This window comes from Coregonus clupeaformis, chromosome 14 (assembly GCF_020615455.1).
Source record: "Coregonus clupeaformis isolate EN_2021a chromosome 14, ASM2061545v1, whole genome shotgun sequence".
NCBI classification, from domain to species: domain Eukaryota; kingdom Metazoa; phylum Chordata; class Actinopteri; order Salmoniformes; family Salmonidae; genus Coregonus; species Coregonus clupeaformis.
The window spans coordinates 17,793,684-17,803,590 of record NC_059205.1 but is presented as its reverse complement, the minus strand read 5'-3'; the positions used below and the strand labels follow the sequence as shown (position 1 = coordinate 17,803,590).

Here is a 9,907-nt window from a genome sequence, read left to right as displayed (position 1 = left end):
ATTTCTTTCAAATAAAATAAAATTAGCAAACATTTCTAAAAACCTGTTTTCGCTTGGTCATTATGGGGTATTGTGTGTAGATTCAAATAATTTAATCAATTTTAGAATAAGGCTGAAACGTAACAAAATGTGGAAAAGGTCAAGGGGTCTGAATACTTTCTGAATGCACTGTATATCAGCTATTAAACAGTATATGATCTGATGATCTATCAGGGGGAGCCCCACCTGAGTGCAGCTTACGCTGTAATGATGAATTACTGGGCGTACTTCACTCCCTCCTCCTCTTCATCATCATTGCATGTTCAGAGGGTAAGTGGTACTTACAGTGTTTCTACAGTATACCGATAGTGGCAATGAGATTGTTGGCAAGATGGTTAAATCTATTTCCTGCCCATACAGGAAGTCCTATCAAAGCATGGCTCTGTTCTGTGCTGGGTCTTCCATTGCCCATCAGATCGTCTTCATCCCAGGAGTGGTGATTGGTGAGTGTGTTTCAAAGAAATTGGCATTACTGTTACGCTCTGTTATATTCTGGCATGACCAAACTGTAGCAAAATGTTGTGCAACAGAAAAGGTTTCGCAATGGAAACGAGAGTTTCTATTGGACAAATTCAGGTAGGTCCCTCCCTGTTTCATTCCGTTTCCTTGTTTGGTTCCTAGAGAATACAAATACCTGAAATTTAGCTAGTGTTTTGCTTTATTTGGAGAAATAAATGTTTTGTCGTTTCTTTATGTAAATGCATTTTTGTTGACATTATGGAGGCCTATTTCTACCACTGCTAACATCACTACCTTTATTTTGTGAATAAAACCACATATTTACATCTTATCATTTGCCTCCTGCCTGCCGGACGCACATACATGTACCACAAGGTGGCAATAGTAGACCTACTTATTATTGGTTGTTTCTGTATTCCATTCTGTCTGTCTGACTCCACTTTGCTGATAGTTCTATAGTTGCCGCTTTGATAGAAAAAATGCATCAGTTTGACAACTATTTAAACCATGAATGTAATTAATTTATTCGCATTGCGTAAATCTCTGGGTGCGTTCCTATGCTTAGACGTTGCTGACGCCTGACAGATCTTACAACTCCTAGATAGGTATTTTAAGTATCATCTAACCACATCATGTTATAGCAATTTGTCAGTAGATGACACAGTCGATGACGTGGCACTCAACTATTGTTTGTTGCGTTACCTCGCCTTAGCTGTGGAACGCTCCCTATATATAGCCTAGGCTACTCTGAGAATAATCCAATCATGAAGTTTGTGAAGTTTTTTTATTTTATATTTGTACTTTTTTAAATTAACAAACAACAAACATCAACAAGTGAAAGAGGAATATTCACATACAAAAAATATACATACAAACGTTTTATATTGCCAGGGATCCTACACAAACAAATCATATTGATTAATAGTACTACAGGTTTTAACTGCCATTTTGTTTTTACTTTTAGTTAAACTAGTGCCAAAAGTGTAGCGGGTGATTTGGACGGAGTCAGGCGCAGGAGGGTAAATCACAGAATAAATGGTTTATTCTGCAATACAGCGGCACGCAGCAATGAGTAAAACACCACAATGCGGTAATAACGGCGCACTGGAGAAAACAAAGCACACGGGTGAAAATCCCGGCGATACAAATATAGTAACCTCCACAATAAACAATCACACACAAAGACATGGGGGGCAGAGGGAATACTTATACAGGTACTGATGAGGGGATATGAAGCAGGTGTGTGTAAAAACAAGACAAAACAAATGGAATGATGAGATGAGGAGCGACAGTGGCTAGAAGGCCGGTGACGACGAACGCCGAAGCCTGCCCGAACAAGGAGAGGAGGCAGCTTCGGAGGAAGTTGTGATAAAAAGTTAGGTTTTGAATCAGACCATTTTATTTTGTGAATATAAAATTGACCTATAATTATAAGCTTTTGGATTAAATATACTACTGGAGGAAAACCAAACTTCCGGAGGACCTATCATACTTTCACTCCCTCCTCTCTACCTTCTCGTCCTCTTTATCCACTGCTAAAGCAACTTTCTATCACTCTAAATTTCAAGCTTCTGCCTCTAACCCTTGGAAACTATTTTCCACCTTCTCCTCCCTCCTTAATCCTTCACCCTCTCCCTCTCCCTCCTCCCTCTCTGCGGACGACTTTGTCAATCAATTTGAAAAGAAGGTTGACAACATCCGCTCCTCATTCACTCAGCCTATTGAGTCCACTGGTCCCACTCACACAGAACTACCCTACGCCTTGACCTCTTTCTCCCCTCTCTCTCCAGATAAAATCCTGCGACTAGTGAGATCCGCCCAACAACCTGCCCGTTCGACTCCATCAATAGAAATGGTGCTGGAGGGAATAGCGGCCGTTTTACAGGCTCCTGACCAATTGTGCTATTTTGTGTGTTTTTTTGCACAGATCTAAACTTTTTTGTACATAATGTTTCTGCTATATTTTCCTATGACTGAAAAGAGCTTCTGGACATCAGAACAGCGATCACTAACCTCAATTTGAATGAGGATTTCCACTTTGATGAGACAAATGACATACTGCTCATCCCGGACCAGGCCCAAATCCCCGACACCCGAAGAAGGAAGAGGCGGTTTTATAGAGGCCGGTGTGCGGGATACCTGACGAGACTACGATGGCGAGTGGATAAACCGCCTCTACCCTCCGTTCTATTGGCAAACGTGCAATCACTGGAGGATAAACTGGACGAGCTCCGTTCGAGACTATCCTATCAATGTGATCTGAAGAACTGTGATATCTTATGTTTCTCCGAGCTGGTTTTTCTATACATCGGCAGGACAGAACGGCAGCGTAGGGCAAACTCAGGGGGGTTGTGTTTCTTTGTTAGAACAGCTGGTGTGCAATCTCTAACATTGACAAAGTCTCGAGGTTCTGCTCGCCTGAGTTAGAACACCTCATGATAAGCTGTAAATCATACTATTTGTAGAGAGAGTTTTCATCTATATTTTTCGCAGCTGTCTACTTACCACCACAAACCGATACTGGCACTAACACCTCACTCAATGAGCTGTAAAGGACCATAAGAAAACAAGAAAATGCTCATCCAGAAGCGGCGCTCCTAGTAGCCAATGATTTTAATGCAGGAAAACTGAATTTGTCATACTTATTTTTTTTTCAATTTTTTTTTACCCCTTTTTCTCCCCAATTGGTAGTTACAGTTTTGTCCCATCGCTGCAACTCCCGTACGGACTCGGGAGAGGCAAAGGTTGAGAGCCATGCATCCTCCGAAACACAACCCTGCCAAGCCGCACTGCTTCTTGACACACTGCTCGCTTAACCCGGAAGCCAGCCGCACCAATGTGTTGGAAGAAACACCATACAGCTGGCGACCGAAGTCAGCGTGCATGCGCCCGGCCCGCCACAAGGAGTCGCTAGAGCGTGATGGAACAAGGACATCCCAGCCGGCCAAACCCTCCCCTAACCAGGACGACGCTGGGCCCTCATGGGTCTCCCGGTCACGGCCGGCTTCAACACAGCCTGGGATCGAACCAGCATGTCACCTGTGCAACTAGAGGTGAAAAAACTCAAGATCACCTTCACCTTCACGCATACAAAGCTCTCCCTCGCCCTCCATTTGGCAAATCTGACCATAACTAGATCCTCCTGAATCTTGCTTACAAGCAAAAACTCAAACAGGAAGTACCAGTGACGCGCTCAATGCGGAAGTGGTCCAATGAAGTGGATGCTAAGCTACATGACTGTTTCGCCAGCACAAACTGGAATATGTTCCAGGATTCATCCGATGGCATTGAGGAGTTTACCACATCAGTCACTGGCTTCATTAATAAGTGCATCGACGACGTCTTCCCTACAGTGACTGTACGCACATATTCCAACCAGAAGCTATGGATTACAGGCAACATCCGCACTGAGCTAAAGGCTAGAGCTGCCGCTTTCAAGGAGCGGGACACTAATCCGGACACTTATAAGATATTCCGCTATGCCCTCTGACGAACCATCAAACAGGCAAAGACTCAATACAGGACTAAGATAAAAAACCTACTACACCGGCTCCAATGCTTGTCAGATGTGGCAGGAGTTGCAAACTATGACGGATTACAAAGGGAAACCCAGCTGAGAGCTGCCCAGTGATGCATGCCTACCAGCTAAATGCCTTCTATGCTCGCTTCGAGGCAAGCAACACTGAACCATGCGTTAGAGCACCAGCTTTTCCGGATGACTGTATGATCACACTCTCCATAGCCGATGTGAGTAAGACCTTTAAACAGGTTAACATTCACAAGATTTGCAACTTGTCTGTTTACACTAGCCTTGGATGTGGTGTGGCCAAAGCCACATCCCTGCTTCATGTGTGAGTGCAGCTATTAGTATGCCGTAAATACCATAGTACATAGACAAACAAAAAAAGGAAAGCAATTCAAACTATACAGGAGCATCTAAACCATATTGCACATAGTATTTTCACAGTGAACACCACTCTCTGCACCTGGTAGCTGGACTTACTGACAGGCCGCCCTCAGGCGGTGAGGGTAGGCATCAACACATCCGCCACGCTGACCCTCAACACGGAGGTCCAAACATAGTCGTGAAGATGGCACGACAACGCCTCTTCCCCCTCAGGAGGCTGAAAAGATTTGGCATGGGCAAATCCTCAAAAATGTCCTAAGCTGTACCATTGAGAGCATCTTGACTGGCTGCATCACCGCTTGGTATGGCAACTGCTTGGCATCAGACTGTAAGGCGCTACAGAGGGTAGTGTGTACGGCCCAGTACATCACCTGTTTACCAGGCGGTGTCAGAGGAATGCCCTAAAAATTTTCAAAGACTCCAGCCACCCTAGGCACAGACTACTGCACGGCAAGCGGTACCGTAGCGCCAAGTCTGGGACGAAAAGGCTCCTGAACAGCTTCTACCCCCAAGCCATAAGACTGCTGAACAGTTAATCAAATGGCTACCCGGACTATTTGCATTGACCCCATTTTTTTTGTTGCACGGACTCTATGCACACTCACTGGGCTCTACCCACACACTCACACATACCACAATGACACTCCAACAAACACACACACACACACACACACACACACACACACACACACACACAAGTACATTGATGCCACACACACACTACATGGACACACACACAAACACACACACACTGCATCACCACATTGACGCCACACCCACTCTCACATATAGAAACTCTTTCACACTCTTCACATACGCTGCTGCTACTCTATTATCTATCCTGATTGCCTAGTCTCTTCTACCCCTACCTACATGTACATATTACCTCAACTACCTGTTTGGCTAACAGAGCAAAAAATTAATGTATATTTGGCTAACAGAGCAAAAATGCTGTCTACTGGTATTAAGGTAATTATTCCAGGGACATGTAGTCTGGGAGAGCCGTTGTCTTTACACTTTTACCACTCAAAGGGGGGTATGTGGTGTAGATGTCTCCCACACTACCTCCGGAGAGATTTGAATCTAGATCCGTCTCTTTACACTGCACAAGTATCTCTCATGGATCTAGTTTGTGTCATCAAAGTAGTGTAGTGTAGTTTGCCTCATCTTTACTACTTTGCATAATGACACCCTTTTACCGTGACACACATCCCGTAAATGCCCTAATCATTCAAATGTATTTTCTGTTCAAGTAGGTTACACATTCTAACAGAGTAGCTTCTTTAAGGTCCACTATACTCTTAAGTGGTCATTAATCTGTCTAGTTCTGGAAGCAAATCTTTAAATTAATGCTTTTAAGTGCTATCCTCTGGGGATCTAATGTAAATGTTGTCAATTTCCATTCCATTCAACTCAATTTCCTTCATGTCCTCTGAAAGATGAAACACTATGGTCTTCACATGTTAACTGTGTGTCTCTTTCTTCCACAGTGCTAGGAGCCAAAGTACTGTCGTCTGTCATCACAGTGTGACAAAAGGAAAATGTTGACGCCTTGTTTTATTGTATGCAGTAGTAGTACACACACACACTTAAGTTGTCTAAAGCGAGAATGTTAAAAGTAGACTGAGTGAGAACAAAAGGAATCTCTCTCTCTCTCTCTCTCTCTCTCTCTCTCTCTCTCTCTCTCTCTCTCTCTCTCTCTCTCTCTCTCTCTCTCTCTCTCTCTCTCTCTCTCTCTCTCTCTCTCTCTCCCTCTCGCTCTGTGTTTGTTGTGTTTTCTTTCACCTGTCTGGTGGGCCTGACCAACGCCCTGGAACAGGATGGCTACATCTCTGGATACATGGGCTTCTACCTTAAAAGGGTTAGTTAGCTAGCAACAGTGGTGTAAAGTACTTAAGTAAAAATACTTTTTTGGGGTATCTGTACTTTACTTTACTATTTATATTTTTGACTACTTTTACTTTTAGGACTCACTAAACACAAATGCTTTGTTTGTAAATTATGTCTGAGTGTTGGAGTGTGCCCCTGGATAACTGTAAATAAAAAAACAAGAAAATGGTGCCGTCTGGTTTGCTTAATATAAGGAATTTGAAATTATTTATACTTTTACTTTTAATACTTAAGTATATTTTAGCAATTACATTTACTTTTGATACTTAAGTATATTTAAAACCAAATACTTTTAGACTTTTACTCAAGTAGTATTTTACTGGGTGACTTTCACTTTTACTTGAGTAATTTTCTATTAAGGTATCTTTACTTTTACTCAAGTATGACAATTTTGGGTACTTTTTCCACCACTGGCTAGCAAGTCCTTTTCTTTTACTAGTCTTATCCATTAGGATATTAGACTAATAAGATCCTGACTCTGTGAGTAATCTGTCTGTGTTGTTGCATAACTGTAGATTGATTAGCCTGATCCCAGGTCTGTTTATGCTATCCTGCCAACTCTCGTATGGTCATTGTCACGCTGTTGGGTGTAAACAGAAGGATCGGACCCTTTTTTCAATTTTCGCCTAAAATGACACACCCAAATCTAACTGCCTGTAGCTCAGGACCTGAAACAAGGATATGCATATTCTTGATTCCATTTGAAAGGAAACACTTTGAAGTTTATGGAAATGTGAAATTAAGGTAGGAGAATTTAACACATTAGATCTGGTTAAAGATAATAAAAACAAAAAAACATGCGTTTTCTATTTTTATTTATTTATCATCTTTGAAATGCAAGAGAAAGGCCACAATATAATATTGCAGTTTAGGCGCAATTTAGATTTTGGCCACTAGATGGAAGCAGTGTGTGCAAAGTTTCAGATTGATCCACTGAAGCGTTGCAATACTGGACTATTTTGTATGAAGTACATAACTATAGAGAACATACAAAAATGATATGGTAATACAAAATGTAAGTTTACACACTCCCAAGAATGTCATACATGATGGATCATTAGCTTATACACTAACTTTCACACATCTAGATGGCCAGGCGGGGTGGGTGTGGAGCCAGAGACAGCAGGGGTTCAAACTGTAGAACCCAGTTCCTACATTTGAATATAAAAATGGATTTTATCAAACAAAACTATGCTACATTTTATCTCTGGTACCCTTAGGGTGACAAATCAGAGCAAGATTACTGAACGTAAGTACATTATTTACCTTCAGAGGTGAATGTATCAAACCAGTTGCCGTGATACGTTTTTTGTTGTTGTGCACTCTCCTCAAACAATAGCATGGTATGTTTTCACTGTAATAGCTATGTTTTCACTGTAAATTGGGCAGTGCAGTTAGATTAACAAGAATTTAAGCTTTCTGCCCATATAAGACATGTCGATGTCCTGGAAAGTTTTCGGTTACTTACAACAGTCATGCTAATCACATTAGCGCACATTAGCTCAACCGTCCAAAATACGGGACACCGACCCTGTAGAGGTTAATATGTGGTTGGGGAAACCCTTAAAAATGAACACATACTGTATTTATGAGCAATACAATATAGGTTATTAAATAGTATATGATGTAATGACCCATCAGGGGGAGCCCTACCTGAGTGCAGCCTATGCTGTGATGATGTCTTATTGGGAGGTTGTCCTTCACTTCCTCCTCTTCCTCACCATGATCCATCGCATGTTCAGGGGGTAAGTGCTGATGCCCTTTCTCTATATCATGTGTCTTTCGTAAAGACTGTTCCTACGGTAGAGTGCCATAGTGCACATTTCATTGTGTAAACATTCCTATCACAATAGTGGCAATGCTATTTTCGTCAGTGAGACAGTCAATAGAGGGTTATCTATTTCCTGTCCATACAGGAAGTCCTATCGCAGCATGGGGCTGTTGTGGGCGGGGTCATCCATTGCCCAGCAGATCGTCTTCATCCCAGGAGTGGTCATCGGTGAGTGGCCTTGTTCTAAAAAGTATTCGAAACACTCCTTTCCTTGGAATATTTCCTAGGAATAATCGCAGAGCCAACATTCTTTGATAGGTGAATGCAGTGGTCCACTGCTTCTATTCCACTACTAACATTCCAGTATTGTAATGGTATGGCTTTTTGTGTTTTTATAGGTAAATATAGTTCAAAAATATGTCCCGCCTTCTGGAGGAATACTCCCTTCTTGTTGTTGCCTGTATGGGGAGCCACCCTGCTTTCAGTAGGCCCAGAGAGCTGCCAATCATTCCTGCAGACAAGGTTGCAACAGAGCAAAAGAGAAGTCTCCTTTATCATCCTGTTGATCTGATCCTGTTTATGCCACTCAAATAAAGTTCAGGAGATGGTTACTGTACATGGAAGCAATTGAAATCTAAAGTTAGACATTGAACACATTGTAAACGTGTATTAATTCCTCCAATCTCCCTCTCTCTCTCTCTCTCTCTCTCTCTCTCTCTCTCTCTCTCTCTCTCTCTCTCTCTCTCTCTCTCTCTCTCTCTCTCTCCCCCTTTCTTCCTCCCTCTCTCCCTCCCTCCCTCCCTCCCTCCCTCTATCACCTTGGTGGTCCTAGACTGTCCTCTGGATACGTGCTTCACCTACATCTACCAGTATGAGGACCCTGTGGCCTTCCCTAAAGTCATGCTGAGTCCTAGAAAAAGAATAAGTAGAACAGACATACGGTTGTTCTAAATCCCACTGTCTGTTACGGCAGACCATCCTTACTGTCCCATATTGCATGTCAGTGTAATCACCATTGTGTATAGCATACCCATGGATGTAAAATGACATTTGTCCTGTTATGTGATTGCTCTAGATGCTGGTGTATTTGTTCTATGCGTTGCCTCTGCTGGCTGTGTTCATTTACGGGCTGAGGACACCTGGCTGTACCTGGATGCTGGACTGGACAATCTTCTTTGCGGGGGCCATAGCCCAGGTAACAGTCATATTCAGTGCAATGACCTACTACTACTGCACTCTTATGCATCTCTCTTTGTCTAACATGGAGGGATGTATAGAATAGAAGCGATGGTGTATTGGAAAAGCTATATACAACCTCCTCTAAAACACCCCTACTCTTCTCCTCTTCCCCAGACCCAGTGGTGCCATATCGGAGGATCACTCCACTCCCGTACCTCCTTCACATACCGGGTCCCCACGGACAAATGGTTGACTGCTATGATTCTAAACAGGCTGTATGTAGGTGCACCTATCGTCTTAGCCATCCAATGCCACATCAGCCCTACATTCTTCATGCCGACTGTACCCGAGGGAGAGACCAACCTGGAGAAGGACAACTAAGCCCAAGAGACTACAATTCTCATAAAGCATGGACTCTGTGAGCCACTGGACCAGAATGCTACTGACAGACCAAGAACTACTGTACGCACAATCCTAAGGCCATGGAACTCAAATGTTTTGGTGCTGCGAACCACCTGAAGCTTCTGGAAATGGGACCCACCAGCTCCACAAAACCCATGTTACATGAGTCTAGAACACCTGAAGCAAATTACACCTGAAGCTCCTTTTGTTGGTTGGAGCCTTTTGGGTAAAGTTCACCCATGTCTACAGCCGTCCCTATA

General features: G+C 42.9%; 1 pseudogene; it reads left to right on the top strand.

Annotated features, from left to right (window-relative positions):
• Positions 1-415: 415 nt before the first annotated feature.
• LOC121581354 lies at positions 416-9,626 on the top strand (annotated as a pseudogene).
• Positions 9,627-9,907: the final 281 nt, after the last annotated feature.